The sequence below is a fragment of the Triticum urartu genome, chromosome 3A, assembly GCF_056163025.1.
Source record: "Triticum urartu cultivar PI428250 chromosome 3A, HENAU_Tu73, whole genome shotgun sequence".
In the NCBI taxonomy this organism is placed as follows: domain Eukaryota; kingdom Viridiplantae; phylum Streptophyta; class Magnoliopsida; order Poales; family Poaceae; genus Triticum; species Triticum urartu.
Genome location: NC_141875.1, coordinates 257,840,259 through 257,857,638, shown reverse-complemented (window position 1 = coordinate 257,857,638; position 17,380 = coordinate 257,840,259).

Here is a 17,380-nt window from a genome sequence, read left to right as displayed (position 1 = left end):
CGTACATTTCATCTTTTAGTTGGTATAGTACTACCACTCGTTTCTTGACATTATATACGTACAATATATATGGCCAACATCATATAGCCAGCAGTTTAGTTGTCAAAGAATTTCAGGGTGCTTAGTTTTGTCAAAGATTTCCAGGGTGCTTAGTTTTATTTGAGGGGTGTGTTGTGCTGGACACCATTAACTTATCATTGTGATAATTGGCTTATTTTTGTCATCTAACATGGTCAACAGGGTTTGATGTGAAAATAACATTGTATAATGGCATTTCTGAGCAAACATCTAACTTAATGATGGCATTTTTTAGATATCTAATTGCATTTTTGAGCAGGCATCTCATGGATCGATGGCATTTTTTGAGTAGTTGTAACTTCTAATGGCAAAACTAAGTAGTGATACACAACTAGTGGCATAAATAATAAGAACCCTAGAATTAAATAGGGCTTATTTCTTCATTTCTTCATTTCTTTATACCTTTGTGTGCGAAACAATATATGCTGCCTACCACCAGATTTTCTTTATAGAGGCAACATAGAACTATATTAGTGCCCTGTTAAATTTTGGAATTATTCCGGGTTTGTTTGGCCTTTTTATACAATAATTGAGTTTCTGGTCATTTAATGTGCATAATTCAAATTTGACCTACAAGCACGTGCTCCTGTGCACCAACGTTGACTGAAAAATCACATGTGTGTCCTCGGGTAAATTTCAAGGTCCCATGCAAGAAATGGGAATGAAATTCAAACATCTGGGCATCGTGGTTCGGTCGAGAACATTGAGAAGCTTGGTTTTAAAATTCTTGTAAATCCAAAACACGCTTGAAAGTCATGAAACTCGGCATGGTGTCATGTCATGGTACTACCATGCTGTGGTAAAAAAATGCAGAAGAGGAACAAGTTTTGGTATAAGTTTCTTGCAAACCGGAGCTTCTCTCAAGAAGGCTCGTGGTTCTGAGAGGGAACGTGTCACCTTTGTGTGCATAATTCAAATTTTAAACACAAACACATGCTCCAGTGCACCAAAGCTGATTGAAAAATCACATGTGTGTCCTCGGGTAAATTTGTAGGTCCCATGCCAGAAATCGGAATGAAATTCAAACATCTGGGCATCATGGCTCGGCTGCAAACATTGAGAGACTTGGTTTTTTAATTCCTGTAAATCTGAAACACGCATGAAAATCATGAAACTTGGCTTAGTGCCATGACATGGCACCAACATGCTGTGGTAATTTTGCTGTCCAATTTGCGAAGGCACACACATTAACAATCAACAAAGTCATTTTGGAAGAAGTGTTGTCACGTTACAATCGGAAACACAAGTATTATTGAAACCGTTGGCATTCTATTTACCATTTACGTGCCGCCACGTGTCCCCTTTTTTTATTAGCTAGGTGGCGCTTTGTAGGGTAGCTATTTGAGTACGGGAGGCGTGCGATGAGATCCATGCGCATGCTTATCGGGAGGACAGCCCTTTGACCTCCATCTGCCGTCCACCTCTCTCCCAAGGTACCATTAATGGTGCCCAAGCCTCTTTTTAATGGCGTGGCAATGTCTCACTCGACTGAGATTTAAGAGAGAAAAAAGAAAATCTGAAAAGAAAATTTTGCACGGATCTTGATGTATGATCCGACGGACCTATATAGCAACTACTGCGACTTATAGCAAGACTGATGAATATATATAAGGATGACGAGAGTGGATAATAATTGTCTTACATAATTTGGAATATAATTAAAAAAGCCACATGCGGCTACGCCCGAAATACAAAAGGGCAAAATAAGAAGGAAGACGCATACAATGATCTGGCTCGCTGATCTCTACTTTCTTTATGCGCTGCAGGTCGCGGAGACTAATTCTCGTGGCGGGCGATGATCTCTTTCTTCAGTCTCATGTCCTTAATACACTGCTTGGCAGCATCCATGGATTCCTCCACCAGAATATTGCGCTCGATGCGGAGCATGGCATTCTCGTCCATAAGTTTCTTTATGATGACGCCCGTCCTCTACAACACGGCAGCGGTCTCCTCCTCCTGCTTCGCCCTTCCAGCGATCTTCGCCCTCAGCAGGCCACGCTCGCCCCAGAGCTTCGCATTGCCCTCCCCGAGTTGCCGGATGACGCCGGTAGCATCGTCCTGCATCCTCGCCCAGCCGAAGATCTGATCCATCTGGCTATGGACTATCGCATTCATGCGCCTGTAAGAGTCCTCGCCTGCCTGCGAGAAATTTTCTCAGGCCCCTGCGGCGCGGCGAGACCTCCCTGCTGCTTCGGCGGCGCGGCGGGACATCTCTGCTGCTTCCGTGGCGTGGCCGGATCAGTCTGCTACATCGACGGTGCAGCGCGACCTCTGTGCTGCTTCGATGGTGTGGCGGGACCTCTGTGCTGCTACTACTACGCGGCTGGACATGTCGGCTGCTTTTGAGGCGAGGCGGGACATCTCTCGTGCTTCCTCTTCCTTTCTCACCTCTCCCTGGTGGAAATCTCTTGACCCAGAACTCAAGCTAGCTATGGATTGATTGTTTCTTGTGGATGAGGAGTTGAGGAGGAATGTGCAGTCATTTTCGGTTAGGTAGTTCCCCTTTTCTATAACCTAAGTACTAGCACTAGTACTAAAACCTGCAAAGTGGGAACACGTTCAGGTTTTGTACGTAATGGTAGGTGTGAGCAGGCTTGCACTTAATTGTAGCACTAGTACTTTCGAATGTGATGGGAACAAGGTAAAGATTAATTGATGGTATTTGGTTTCGAGGCCCGAAACGGCTCCCTATGAGTTTAGTGGAACATAAATTTCAAGTAGACTTCACAGCTCAGATGCGTAAATATTATGTTACTGTCAAAAATTGGCACAAAATACGAAGGAGGCCAATGGAAGTGCTACTAGCAACCCATGATTTAACTAGTCGCATGCGTGCAGTGGAGTAGTAATGTATTTCTTCCGCCCTCACGTCCACTCAATTTGCATGCGATGTATTAATTGACCATCAATGAAATGAAGGACTTTACACACGTCAAATTATCATATGGGGTGGATCTTGGTACAAAATTGCGTCCGCCCGTGTACCCGCGTGTGCGTGCGAGGGAATGAGTGCGTGCGTGCGTGGCGTGCGTGCACATCTTCGCTTCGTGCATGTACCACGAGTGCGGCTCAGGGAGGACGAGTACATTCTTCTGGAACCAGCAACACGTAACTGTGATCAATCCACACAAGGATGTCACGACAACGCCTCCACATGTGCCACATGCCCACGTGGCTTCATGAACTGTAAGAGAGACACTGTGTAGCATGCCATTGTGTTTTGCACATACTCGAATTACTAGTAAGGTACACGTGCATTGCACACGTCAGATTTTGCAACCAAATTACGAATAAATACCACACTATAGCATGTAAGCTCTCAGTCATATATGCCTGATGTAGACATTCGTTTAATTCTTATAGTTCATCTCATTCAAAATCAATTAGTTTTTATAAAAAACCTACGGCCTCTTTGATTCGTAGGATTTCCAAAACACGGGAATAGGAAGAACATGGGATTAGAGTGGAATGTCATCTTGAATCCTACAGGATGGTACGCGTGTTTGATTGTGCATAGAAAAAACGCAGAATTCTTTCAAAGAGGTTTGAGTGGATGGGATGTTTCCAATGAAATCTAGTGCAAATAAATCATATGGAAAAATTCCTATGGTTTACAATCCTACGAATCAAACAACCAAGATAGGAAAAATTCCTAAGAATTAGAATCCCCCAAAATTCCTTCTAGAATCCTTTGAATCAAAGAAGCCCTTAATCTATTTTATGATTCATGGAATTGTGCATTGTAAAGCATAAAGTACAAACAAAGAATGTCAATTCAACTAGAAAAAAAGTTTGGGCAGTTACAATACGGAAGATTCTAGAACAAAGGAGAACCACTGTTGTTTTGAGATTTGTGCATTATGCTTAAGTTCAACCATGGAGTCTGATAGATCGTACATGTGGCAAAACCCGGTGGGGGGCTAGAAGATGGTGCGAGGGGCCGAGTGGAGGGAGACTATGAAGGAGTGCACAACTGTGAGATCAATATTTAGAGAGAGAGAGGGCGAGAACGTGCGCTGTTGCGTGCAGTGGCGGAGCCATGAAAAATGTCCCATGAACTAGGGGGCCAAGCATTGCTAATCCTTTACGAGGAGGGCCAATTCATCAACTTAAACCATTTTTACTAGCAATTGTCTAATGATCACATTCATATTAGCCTCGATACATAGTGATGTTAGGGGGGGCAGGGCCCTTGCTGCCCCCTGTCTTGGCCATTGTGTGCGTGTCTGAGAGATGAAGCAGAAGGCATGGATGATGAGAGGGGGGCGTTGGATATATAATTAATGTGGGTGTATTAGCTATATATGTAATCCTATATGGAGAGAAATAGATTGATCGATGTGGACGTGGGAAAGAGGGTGAGACCTCACTAGATATATAGATTGATCGTTTTATGTGGAAAACTATGAAAGACCTAGCTACACACACACACATAGAGGAACATTGATCGTTGCGCATGCATGTCAGAGATACAGAATGCCTGATATGATGGAAAGGGGGATGTGTGTGTGTGTGTGCCTTCATGGGAGACCGACTGAAGAAAAAGATTGCATGTGTGCGATGGATAATGCCGACTGGTAATGTGTGTGCATGCATGCACGAGAGAAAGTTAGTGGTACAATTATAAAGAGAAGACCAATGTGTGGGTGTAAAAGACTAGGTGAGGTCATAATCAATGCAAAGTTGAATTCAAATATTTGAATAAGAGATCATGATGTTTGAAACCCATGCATGCATGAATATAACGGAGATTTGCGCGGTGTGGTTTGGAAACGAGCATGTTGCAATGTATACACATTGAATGAGGTCAAATTGGTTTGAATTTGAGATACCAATGGCAGACATCATTTGGCCACCTTGCAACTATGCATGGAAAAACTATCCTAATTGGAGATGATGGGTGGCTTTCGCATCACATATCTATATCTATACCCCTATATATATTATATTTTTTATTTTTTATATAGTGTGCGGATAACTTTAACTTTGAAAGATGGTCGTTGGATGAGGCCAATCCGATGGTGCAGAGCTGGCAAATTTGGGCACTACTGGTCGTTGGATATCATCTAGATTCCACCAGATTTTGCCACATGTACAATCTAGAAGACTCTATGGTTGAACTTAAGCATAATGCACAAACCTCAAAATAGAAGCACTTCGTCTTTGTTATAGAATCTTCCGTATCATAATTGCCCAAATGTTTTTCTACATGATTTGTTTTTTACTTTATGCCTTACAACGCACAATTCCATGAGTCTTAAAATAGATTAGCTTTCTTATAAAAACTAGATGATTTCGGATGAAATGAACTATCAGAATTAAACGAACATCTACATCATGCATATATGACTCAAAGCTTACATGCTATAATGTAGTATTTATTCATAATTTGGTCGCCAAATCTCATGCGTGCAATGCACGCGTACCTTACTAATCTAAATGGTGTCTGTGTGTGTGTCGTGCGTGTTAAACACATTGTAAGTAGTATATCATACTAGTCTAAATTGTCTTTTTTTGGGTACATGTTAAGCTTGTTCTCCTGAAATTTCAAGCCGCGCCTTGTTATGCTGAAATTTCAAGATAGCGTCTCTGTCTATCGTGCTGCGAAACTCCCGCCTCTTCAACCCGCGCCTTGTTAGCCCGAAATATTTAAGAATATATCTTTGTCTCGCTGTGATCCGACAACTCCCTCCATCTCAACCCGCGGCTTGCTATTCCAAAATTACAATGCGCGCGAAAACTCCTACCTCCTGTGAAATCCTGACACGCGAAATGCCCGTGATACCCCTAAACCGAAAAAACCGCCTCAAATCGGTGGGGGTACTTTCATAACTTACCCCACAATTTCGGACAAGCGCGTCCCTAAGCCATGGTTCCCCACTCCCATCCCATCCGCCCACCCATTCGTACACCGAGGCCGGCAAAACCCACGAAGCCCCACACCCTCCTCCATCTGGCACCTAGCCGGAGCCTCTTCCCCAACGACGTCATCCACAGCAATATCTCGACGTCCCTCATCCACCGTACCGGATGATGATCCGTCGTCGATCTGGTCGTCCCGCTGGTTCAGCCACCCCGTCCTCCACCTCCAAGGAGCTGCCCTGATGTTCCCCTCATCTTTCGCGCCACCTCCATTCCCACACCACCGTCTTCACCTGCCCACCGGAAGAGCATCATCATCACCGTTTCCTTGGATGAAGTTGCGGCCTAATCGGTGCCACCAAAGAGGTTGTACACTGATCGCCGCATTTTCTTCTTGATTCGATCTCACGGTGCTACCGACGCTCCGTCCCGAGCCGACACGGCGCGGCTCCATCCATGCCGGCGTCGCCGGCCACTTCCTCCATGACGTCGCTCCCTCGGCGGCGATGTCCACATCAGTAGGAGCTGCTGCTGCTTTAGCTCTCGCTCGCGCTGCTGCTGTGCTCTTGCTCTCGGTCCCCTGCCTGGTCTGCTCTTGCTCTTGCTCTTTCTCGCGCTGCTGCTCTCGCTCTTGCTCTTGCTCGCGCTGCTGCTCTCGCTCTTACTCTTGCTTGTGATGCTGCTCCGATTTAGCTACACTTCAGTCGACCGAATCGACTTTTGGGTCAGTCGATTTTCAGGGGGTGGGGGGCTCGCCGGTGTTAAGGAAGAATCAGCCGCGGCGGGGAGGAGGGCTCGCCGGAGAGGTACCCCACTACCTATCTTAGGGTTCAGGGTGGGGGCGGTGGTGGGGAGGTGGCGTGGGGATCGCCGGAGAAAAAGCTCAGCACAGGGGGGCTACAGGGATGGCCGGGGCGGCGGCGGACCGGTGGTGGGGAGTGTTTTCGGGGCAGGCGGGCAGCGCATCGCCGGCAGCAGGCGGCGGGGAGCGGCTGTTTGGGGGGTGGTGGCTGGTGGCTCAGGGGGGTGGAGGTTGAAGATGAACTGCAGGCCCTTGATTTCGTATCCAACATCTGCAAAATCGACTGACCAGAGATGAAAAAGTCAGTCGACTGACTTGTAGCCTCACCTCTAGTGCGTTCAATTTCGACAATAAAATTCAGTTTCGACAGCAAAATTCAGTTTCGACAGTTAAGTTCAGTTTCGATAGTTAAATTCAGTTTCGACAGTTAAGTTCAGAGATGAGCTGCTGATGTATACATCTAGCACTTTGTGGTTATGTATTTTACGTCATCTATTAGAGATGCTATTAGAATTCCACTTAGGTTAACGTTGTCTCTCTTGTCCTGCTTCAGCCTCGGTGTCGTACAACTCACCGGAGCTGCTCCAACAACGAAACCCTCCATCACAGCAGAGCAGTACCTCGGGCTCCATCTCCAGACGCCTAAGATCTTCTTCCCCTCCTCGGACAGCCAAGTCAGCAGGAGCATCCTCACTGACCAACCCAATCACGCTGAGATCGACATGGGTTCGCCAAAGAGGTTGTACACTTCTTGTGGTTTGACTTAATCTCAACATGCTTCTTTGCATCCTGTGATCTTCCAATTCTTGTGAACCAAACACCCAGACTGGCAGAAATCCAGTGTTTCTAAATTCTCTGTTTTCCACGTGCATTCCTATCCTATTCCTGTCTATTTCCTATCCCTGCATTTTTAGAATCCTCAAATTCAAACAAGCCCCTACACAATTACTTCTGTTACAGATATGTGTCAAAGAAAACCTTCTATGGTTTGTCCTGCTACTGCGGTGCTGTGTTTCACCCCAGCTCAGCTGCTCCAACGACGGAAGTGTTCACCACAGCAGGGATCCGCTCTCCAGATTGCCTTTTGCTGCCTCAGATCTTCCTCCCCGCCACCAGCAGCCACGACAACTGCATTACCATCATCAACTGAGCAGATGAGATTGAGGACTACACGGGTCCGCAAGAGAGGTCGCACTCTTCCGTGTCTGCTTATGTTATGCATCGCTTAATATGATGACATGCTACTTTATCGTCGTGTTCACCTATTAGACTCCGACTCAGGTCCAAACTTATGCTGAAACTTGAGTTTTTAAATGGTTGTGGGGTACATATTGGGGCAGCAATCAGTACTATCTGGTTAATCTCGGGTGACTACTATGAGTTTCATGTTGGGTGCAAACAAACATTAAAGGAGCCAATATTTGTATTTTTTTAACAAAAGCTATTATCTGCCTGCTATCATTTGTTTTGGGTCTATCCACAGTTTGCTACCATCACTCTGGATTTGTGCATGCACTCCTTACATAATCTCACTATGTTTTATTCATATGCATGTCAGTTATTGTACACAATGGAACTGAACATGTAGAGCAAAAGAGACGAGCCTTGCGTGGCAATAAAATTTCATGCAGACATCGCTCCATGGTGGGCACAAAGGCAGCCCCCTCCACCCATTTCGTATTGTAATCAAGAGGAAGATAACTGTTCTGAGGTGGATTCAGAAGTAGAAGACCACTCCTATTTACCCCATGAGGTCTTCGCTCTAACTTGGCATGCTGGTGTTGGTAATATCATGCATATGCTGCCTTGCATTGCTTACTGTATACATCAAAGATGTCATCTGCTTAGTTTAGACATGCTTTGTGTCAATGCCATATGTTTAGTTTCTTTATCGTATATGTGAATCATGCGATGCCATCTTGTTTAGCCAGGCATCATATATGTGAATTTTGCAATGCCACCCTAGTTAGCCAGTCATCTTATATGTGAATTATATCATGACATCATTTTTTATTACGTGTTAAATTTGTCAACAATTTTAGTACATTCAATTACTCTTCCTGTGCATCAGCCATTCGACATGGTCATGGAAAAATCTGGAGTGGAAACAAGGTCTTCAGAGCAGACAATGCTATCTGACGAAGCGCATATCTTGTTGGTTACAGATAGCTCTTCAGAGGGGGATTCAGAGACAGATGACCAGTCCTATCCCCCCCGAGGTGCATGCTCTAACTTGGTAGGGTTATAATGCTCATATCGTGAGTATGGTATCTTGCATTGCTATGTCATTTGCTTAGTTTAGACATGCTTTGTGTGAATGCCACCTGTTTAGTGTCTAATTACCATATATGTGAATTATGCAATGCCATCTTGGTGCAAGACATTATATATGTAAATTATGCAATGCTATCTTGTTGCAAGGCATTATATATGTGAATTATGCAATGCCATGCTGTTTAGCCAAGCGTCATATATGTGAATTATATCATGCCACCCTTTTTTGTATTTCTCATTGCTTTTGTCGACACTGTTTGTATATTCAACTGCTCTTCCTGTGCATCAGCCATTTGAATTGGTGATGGAGAAATCTGGAGTGAAAACAAGGTCTTCAGAGAAGACAATGCTACCTGGTGAAGCAGATATCTTGCTGGTTACAGATAGCTCTTCAGAGGAGGATTCATAGGTAGATGACCAGTCCTATTATCCCCTTGAGGTGTATGCTCAAACTTGGCAGGGTTATATTACTCATATCATGCATATGTTGTATTGCAATGCTTAGTTTTTACATCATATACACGATATTGAATGCCATCTCCTTAGTTGACACATCATATATGCGATTGCCCTCTGCTCACCTCCTTAGTATATAAATCATATATTTGAATTATATCATGCCATGATGTTTACATAGACAACATGTATCTGAATTATGGCATGCCAACCCATTTTATAAAGACATAATATAGTTATATCATCTCATCCTGTTCACATAGTCATCATATTTTAAATTATGTCATTCTATCCGTGAATTATATCATGCCATCATGTTTCCATCGACAGCATGTTTGTGATTTATGGCATGCCAACCACTTTAATAGACACATCGTATAGTTATATCATGTCATCCTGTTTACATAGTAATCATATTTTGAAGTATGTCATTATTTCCTATTTAGTTAGCCATCATACATGTGAAATTGTGTCATGCTATCCTGTTTAATTAGCCATCATATATGTGAAATTATGTCCTGCTATTCTGTTTGGTTAGACAACATAAATGTGAATTATTTCATGCCCTGTTTTCTTCCCTACTATCCATTGCACCTATCTATCTTACAATGTCTGTACATTCAATTACTTCTCTTGTTTATCAGTCATTTCAATTGGAGGGGGTGATGGCAGCATCTGTGGGAGTAAAAACACGGTCTTTGGAAAAGATCGTCCTACATGTCGATGGAGATACAACAATGGTTGTACTTGGCCAAGAACCAGCCCCACCACACATAACCCAGACTCTCGCAGATTGTACCCCTACCTAGTTGGACAGAGAACCAGCTACACCCCTTCTAACCCCAACCCAAGCAGATAGTAACACAGTTCCCGTTGACATAGCACCGTCTCCACCATAGAGCACCCAAACACGAGCAGTTAGTAAGGCAACTCCAGTGCCCAAAGCACGAGGACCACCACTCCGAACCCCAAGTCAACACTTAAAGCAGAAGAAGAATTGTTCTCAGGTCAGGTTCCGTAGCCATGGGTCATACTACTTTACTCTTGCATCACTATATTTACTCATACCAACTAATTTCAAATTTGAAGGATGCAATTGAAACTCCAGTGGCGCAATAGGTATGTTTTAAACCTATTTCTTTAACGCGTTTGCTGTTGTAACTTGCTCTATGTTGATTTCAGTTTCAATTGAACAAACCGTTATATTCTCATGTCATGCACCTTACAAGTGTTGTTATTGTTGTGTAGTTTCCCACACTTATATTCTGTCTAAGCTGCTTTGTCTTAAATAGATATGATTTGAACTGCATCTATCTTAATTTGGCAACATAAACTAGAATGATATAGACCATACATTGACCATACTACATAGATATATGTTTGTTTCATGATGTTGTCCTGTCCACCTTACTACTGAACTGGTTTACCAAAATGAGTTTCATATACTACATTGTAAACCTGTGATGTGTTTGTTCGTTTCTCATTTAGAATGCGGATAAAATATTGGAGAAGAGTACCCCATTATGCAATGGTACAGGAAGTAATGCAGATAAGGTTCAATATAGTGAGACATCCCTGTTGGTCTCCAAGAAAGCTGATAAAAACTATATTGAAGACACTGAGACAACCCCAAAGTCCTGTCTTGATGTAGTGTTCGAGTTACTGGCTACTACTGCCGGCACCATCTCTTCGAACTCATTGCCTGAATCAGTTCGGCTTCTTGAGTCTCAACTTCAAGTTGAAAGACATCGATCAGATGTTATACGACAGGAAGCCGAAGGACCAAGGAAGTCCCTGCAGAATTCAGATGCATACTTTCTGGTGCAACAGCAAGTGCTGGAGGATTTAAGCGCCAAACAAGAGAAAGTTAATAAGCTTGCTAAGAATCTTGCCAGCAATATGGGTACCCAGGATATTGTTTCTTGAGCTCTTCTGAAGTGGTTTCAGTTCTGGACTTGTTTTACTACGATGTTTATATGCTGCTTTGTTCCCTATATTTGCACTGGTGGCGAACTTTGATGCCTAGTGGATGTAATATGTGTAATAGCCGTGATAGCCTAGCGTAAGTTGCTTGCCTATTTATTTCCTTATTGTCTTGTTTATTTATTTTCTTGTAGTCGGTGCAGTTCTGTTTCCGTGGTTTTCTAGTGGTCGCAATAGCCTATTTTTTAAAACTAGGCCACGTTAACGAATGGCTACATATTTACTGTAGTTAACACGGGCCTCCTACGGGCCGTAGAAACAATGGGCCTTGTAAGGACCGTAGAAACAATGGGCCTTCTACAGGGCGTAAAAACAATGGGCCTTATACGGGCCGTAGACACAATGGGCCTTCTACGGGCCGTATCATCAATGGGCCTTCTACAGGCCGTATGATCGGTTGGCCAAACATGGACCAATAACAGACCACATTATGGCCGTAAATGGGCTAGAGTTGAAATCGTCCGTTCATGGGCCGACCATAACGGGCCATCATTAATCGGCCGTATTTAATGACGCTATGAAAACAGCCCAACATATTAATGGGCCACAAACGGGCCGACTGTAACCACAAGCTGAATTTGGCCCACAAGCAGAAAATGGCAGTAACGGGCCGAAAGTAAACGAATGCTGGAAATGAGCCCAAGAATAAATGGGCCTTGAGAAGGCCGAAATATAACATGGGCTGGAAATGGCCCAACGGTATAATGGGACGTTAATGGGTAGAAAGTGATACACTATTCATTACGGGCTAGTTTTACCACGGGACGTTAAGGGGAGGAGGGTTAATAAGGGCCTCATATGGGTGGAAAGACATCATGGGCCATACATGGGCCGGAAGTTAAAATGGGCTGGAATTATATTGGATGGCCCAAATGATGCTATTGGGCCTAATTCGGATACGCCGTAAACAGGCCCTAGGATAGCAGGCTGTAAATGGACTATATGCGAACAGGCCTTTAACAGGCTTGTCGTGGGCCGGCCCACCACATTTTGACCAAGTCAAATGGGCCGGCCTTTTCACAGGAATGCGCCTCTGTTGGGCTGTGCCACGTGTCGGCGTATCGTAGGCGCTTTGGGTCCAATGAGTGGATGACATCTGTCCCAACAGTGAGCCGACACATGTTTCCTCCAGCCAATGATGATTTTACACGTGGAAAATCACCATTGGCCGGGGATGTTAACGGGTTATCGGATCCAAAACCAAACCCGATAGCTTAATGGCGTTCCGTTACGGTGGATGCCACGTGTCGGTCACCCTTGACGGAAGCACTTCTGTGACGCGCGAATTATCGTCATGGAAGTGGACAATTCCGTGATGATAATTTTGGTAATGTCATGGAACACTTCTACGACAGCACAGGTATGACTATCTTGATTCTGTCATAAATTTGTCATGGATGTACATGCATGACAGAAAACGTGACCTACTGTGACAAACACGTATCGTCACGGAATTGTATTTTTTTTGTAGTGGTACCTACCACAACTAAAGCACCAAGCTGATCGACTTCAACATCACCCGGATCAGTCTCCCGTACAATGCCATCCTCGGGTACCCTGCCCTGGCTCAGTTCATGGCACCAACCCACCCGACCTACAACCTAATGAAGACGCCGGGGAGCAGCGGCGTTCTCATCGTGTTCGGGGACACCAAGGAAGCCCTGACGGCTCTCAAGCTCGCCTTCAGGGCAGCTGCGGCAACATGCCCGGCCAACAGAGCCGGCCCAGGGGCTAAGGGAGCTGCGCCAGCAAAGAAGAAGTAGTTGTTCACTCAAGATCGGGCTGAAACCAAGCAAGTGTCGGTCGAGGAGGACGGGGCCTCGGGAGCCACCTTCACCATAGGCGCCAACCTCGACCCTGACCAAGAAGAAGCGCTGGTGAAGTTCATGTGCACGAACAAGGAGGTATTCGCCTGGGAGCCCAAGGAGCTGGTGGGGTTCCCAAGGGGGGGGGGTAATCGAGCATCACTAAAGGGTGTGCCCCAATGGGTGCTCTGTGAAGCAAAAGGCGCAACGACAGTCCACAGAGAAGCAGTCCTTCTTTGTCCAGGAAACCCGCAAGCAGTCCTTCATCCGGGAGGTCTCAAACCCAGAGTGGCCGGCAAACCCTGTCGTTGTGCCCAAGAAAGGCGGGAAGGAACGTATGTGCATCGAATTCAGCAACCTCAACAAAGCCTGCTCTCAAGACCTAGTCCCGCTTCCGCGCATCAACCAAATTGTCGAATCCACTGCCGAGTGCGACCTACTGTGCTTTCTAGATGCTTTCTCAGGTTATCACAAGATCAAGATGGCGGTGGAGGACGTGGAGAAGACGGCCTTCGTGACCCCATGTGGGGTATACTGCTACACTTGCATGCTGTTCGGACTGCGCAATGCTGGGGCGACTTTTCAGCGGCTGATGCACATCGCCCTAAGCCTGCAGCTCGGGAGGAACGCTGAGGCCTATGTCGACGACATCGTGGTAAAGTCTCGGGAGGTGATATGTCTCCAACGTATCTACTTTTTGAAACATGTTTGCCCTTGTTTTGGACTCTAACTTGTATGATTTGAATGGAACTAACCCAGACTGACGCTGTTTACAGCAGAATTGCCATGATGTTGTTTTATGTGTAGAAAACAAAAGTTCTCGGAATGACCTGAAACTCCACGGAATACCTTACAATAAATAATAAAAAATCCTTGCCAAAGATGAAGGCCAGGGGGCCCACACCCTTCTCATGAGGGTGGGCACCCCCAGGGCGCGCCCCCTACCTCGTGGGCCCCCTAGAAACCCCCCGACTCCAACTCCATCTCTATATAACTGCTTTCGGGGACAAAAAAATAAGAGAGAAGAAATCATCGCGTTTTACGATACGGAGCCGCTGCCAATCCCTAAAACCTCTCGGGAGGGCTGATGTGGAGTCCGTTCGAGGCTCCGGAGAGGGGGATTCGTCACCGTCGTCATCATCAACCATCCTCCATCACCAATTTCATGATGCTCACCGCCATGCATGAGTAATTCCATCGTAGGCTTGCTGGACGGTGATGGGTTGGATGAGATTCACCATGTAATCGAGTTAGTTTTGTTAGGGTTTGATCCCTAGTATCCACTATGTTCTGAGATTGATGTTGTTATGACTTTGCTATGCTTAATGCTTGTCACTAGGGCCCGAGTGCCATGATTTCAGATCTGAACCTATTATGTTTTTGTAACATTTCAAATTTTCAATTTGGAATGTTATATAATAGAACATTATTGCATATCATATTTTATTTGCATTTTGGTTGATCCTAGAAACTCTACGCAACTCAAGGACCCTCGGAGAGAGTTGGGGATTTCGTTATTTTCATATTTGAGCTTTCACAAATTTTGAAAATAGGATCATTTGATTTTATTTATTTTATCTTCCATTATTTCTATTATCAAAATATGAGAGAGGGAATAAAATGACTTTCCCAAAATAAAGAAATATTGAGGATTTAATAAAAAAATCAAATAAGATTTTATTTTGGATTTATTTGCTATTTTATTTGAATTTAGGCCCCAAATAAATATTCATCCTGTGCGGCTTGATTTTAGAAGCCGGGGAAAATTTATTTCGGAATTTTTGGAGTCCGTTTCGTATTCCTTTTGTTTTTTTCTGAGCGTAATTATTTAAAAAAATCCGAACTGACCTTGGGCTGTGTCCGGCCAGGGCTCCGCCTGGCCGGGGGGCTTTATATAGCGCGACCCCGGGCCGCACCAGCCGAAGCTGCGCCGCCCACCCATACCGTAGTCACGCCGCGCCCCGCCGGAGCTCGCCGCCGACGAGGTTTTCCCGCCGCCGGTTTTTTTAGAAAACCATTGGTTTTCACTGGGTTTTTTCGGTTTTTTTAGATTCGATTTTTTTAGATAGATCGGTTTTTTAGATAGATCGGTTTTTTTCTCGATTTAGTTTAATTAGCGAGCGTTCGCTCGTTCGTTCGTTTTAACGAACGTGTTCATCGTTTAGATCCAGATAACGAACTTTCATTCGTTAATCTGTTCGTCGTTTTTCTTTTTCTCGGATTAAATCCGCGATTTTTCTGATCGTGATTTCTGATCCGATTTTCGTTCTAGTATAACTTTTCGCTCGTTTATCGAAAGCAGGCGATTCAAGCGCCTGGAGTTTCGTCTCGAAACCCTCTTTCCGTTTAACCAACTCAAACAAGTTTTTGCCTTTGTAAAATTTGACCTAGATCCAGAATAGTAAACGAAGCTTGTTTCTTCTGCCGTTTGTCTTTCGTTGCTTCGTTCAATTTGATTCTTTTTGCTAACCGGAGTTCTTAAGTTGAACTTTCTGGTTAGATCTCTTATTTGAGTTTTACCTATGCATTAGTTGAGTACTTACTGTATGCTTGTTTTTTTGCGATAGAGTACCCGGAGTGCGCTTCTTGCTACTTCGAATCGCTAGGTTTTGCAGATCATCAGCAAGGCAAGTAACACTTTGATCATACCTCCTACAACCCAGTTTTATTACATTAGATCAATCCTCAGACATTGCATGATTAGGATCTAATTAAATTTTGGGTTTGGGAAGTAGATGAGGTAGTACCTACCACCTATTTTATTATCAAACCTTTGGGAGTTACTTCTACATTTGCTTATTATGCCATGCTATGCTAGTAGACGTGGATTGGGTGAGTGAAATCCATGACAGATGTGAGTTTGTTAAATTAATGGTTTATCTAAGGTGGCAACTTAAACACACATCTGGATGGATTGAGGCACCTGGGTATTCCAGCGATTGCCTGTTTTTCTTTTGGACCGCGACCCAGGCTCAAAGGGATCATGAGATTATTCATAATAGAAACTTCCGTGTGCAGCCACAAGCTACTATGGGCTCTAGCATAGTTGACTAAGTTGTGCAAACTCTTACAGTGGTAGACTAGCAGATGTAGGGGAAAGTAGGTGTAACGGTCTACCCGTTCGTAAGGTGCTAGCGCTTCTGAAAGACTATGTCTCGGTCATCCATTTCTCAAACACCATGTAGTGCGAGAATCCCAACGGAGGAGATCGAGTCTTGTGGGGAAAAGTGCGCAAATCTCTGCAGAATGTATAAACTAATCATGGTTAGTCGTGTCCCCGGTTATGGACATCTTGAGTATCTAGTACTTGGATTATCATGTGAATCTCATCATGTTACTCTAATTAATTTGTTGGGTTTTTAATGGTGATCTTTAATTGGGATTGAGAGGGTGTCTATACTCTTAATGTTTAACAACCACCATGATAGTTAAATAAAATTTATTCCTTTGCAGTAGGGAAAAATTGGCTTTACGCAAAACTGTAACCATAAAGCTTTCCACCAGCCAAATATGCATGTAGTATAGTCTTATTCCTTCATTGTTCTCTATGTGTTACATTGCCAACATATTCCATGTGCTGACCCGTTTCGGGCTGCAACGTTCATGTTGCACACTTTTCAGACGACGAGTAAGGTGCTTTTAGGTCGTGGTTCTATACTTAGTGATGCCGTTCGAGTTGATGGACTCACTTATCTTCCAAGCCTTCCGCATTTATCGTTATTAGATGGCCTTAAGCCATATTTATTGTAATAAGTTCTCTTTTGAGACACTCGATGTAATAGGTGTGTGATTGCTACTCTGTTATAAATCCTTCAAGTACTGTGTGGTGTCAGCATTACTGATCCAGGGATGACACCGGAGCACAGAGATTGGACCTTTTGAGGTCTGGTCGCTACAAGATGGTATCAGAGCACACGCTGACTATAGGACACGACCACTAAGCTAAAGCCCTAGATCACTATTCACTCTTCTCATTCTGACTCCTCATCTTTTCTACTCTTTTAGGATGGCGGATGCAAGGAACAAGTTCACACAACCGGATGAAGATACACCCTTTGGACGTCACTTGAAGGAAGTCACTAGATATCTGAACATAGGAGTACCAAGCTTCACCGGAACC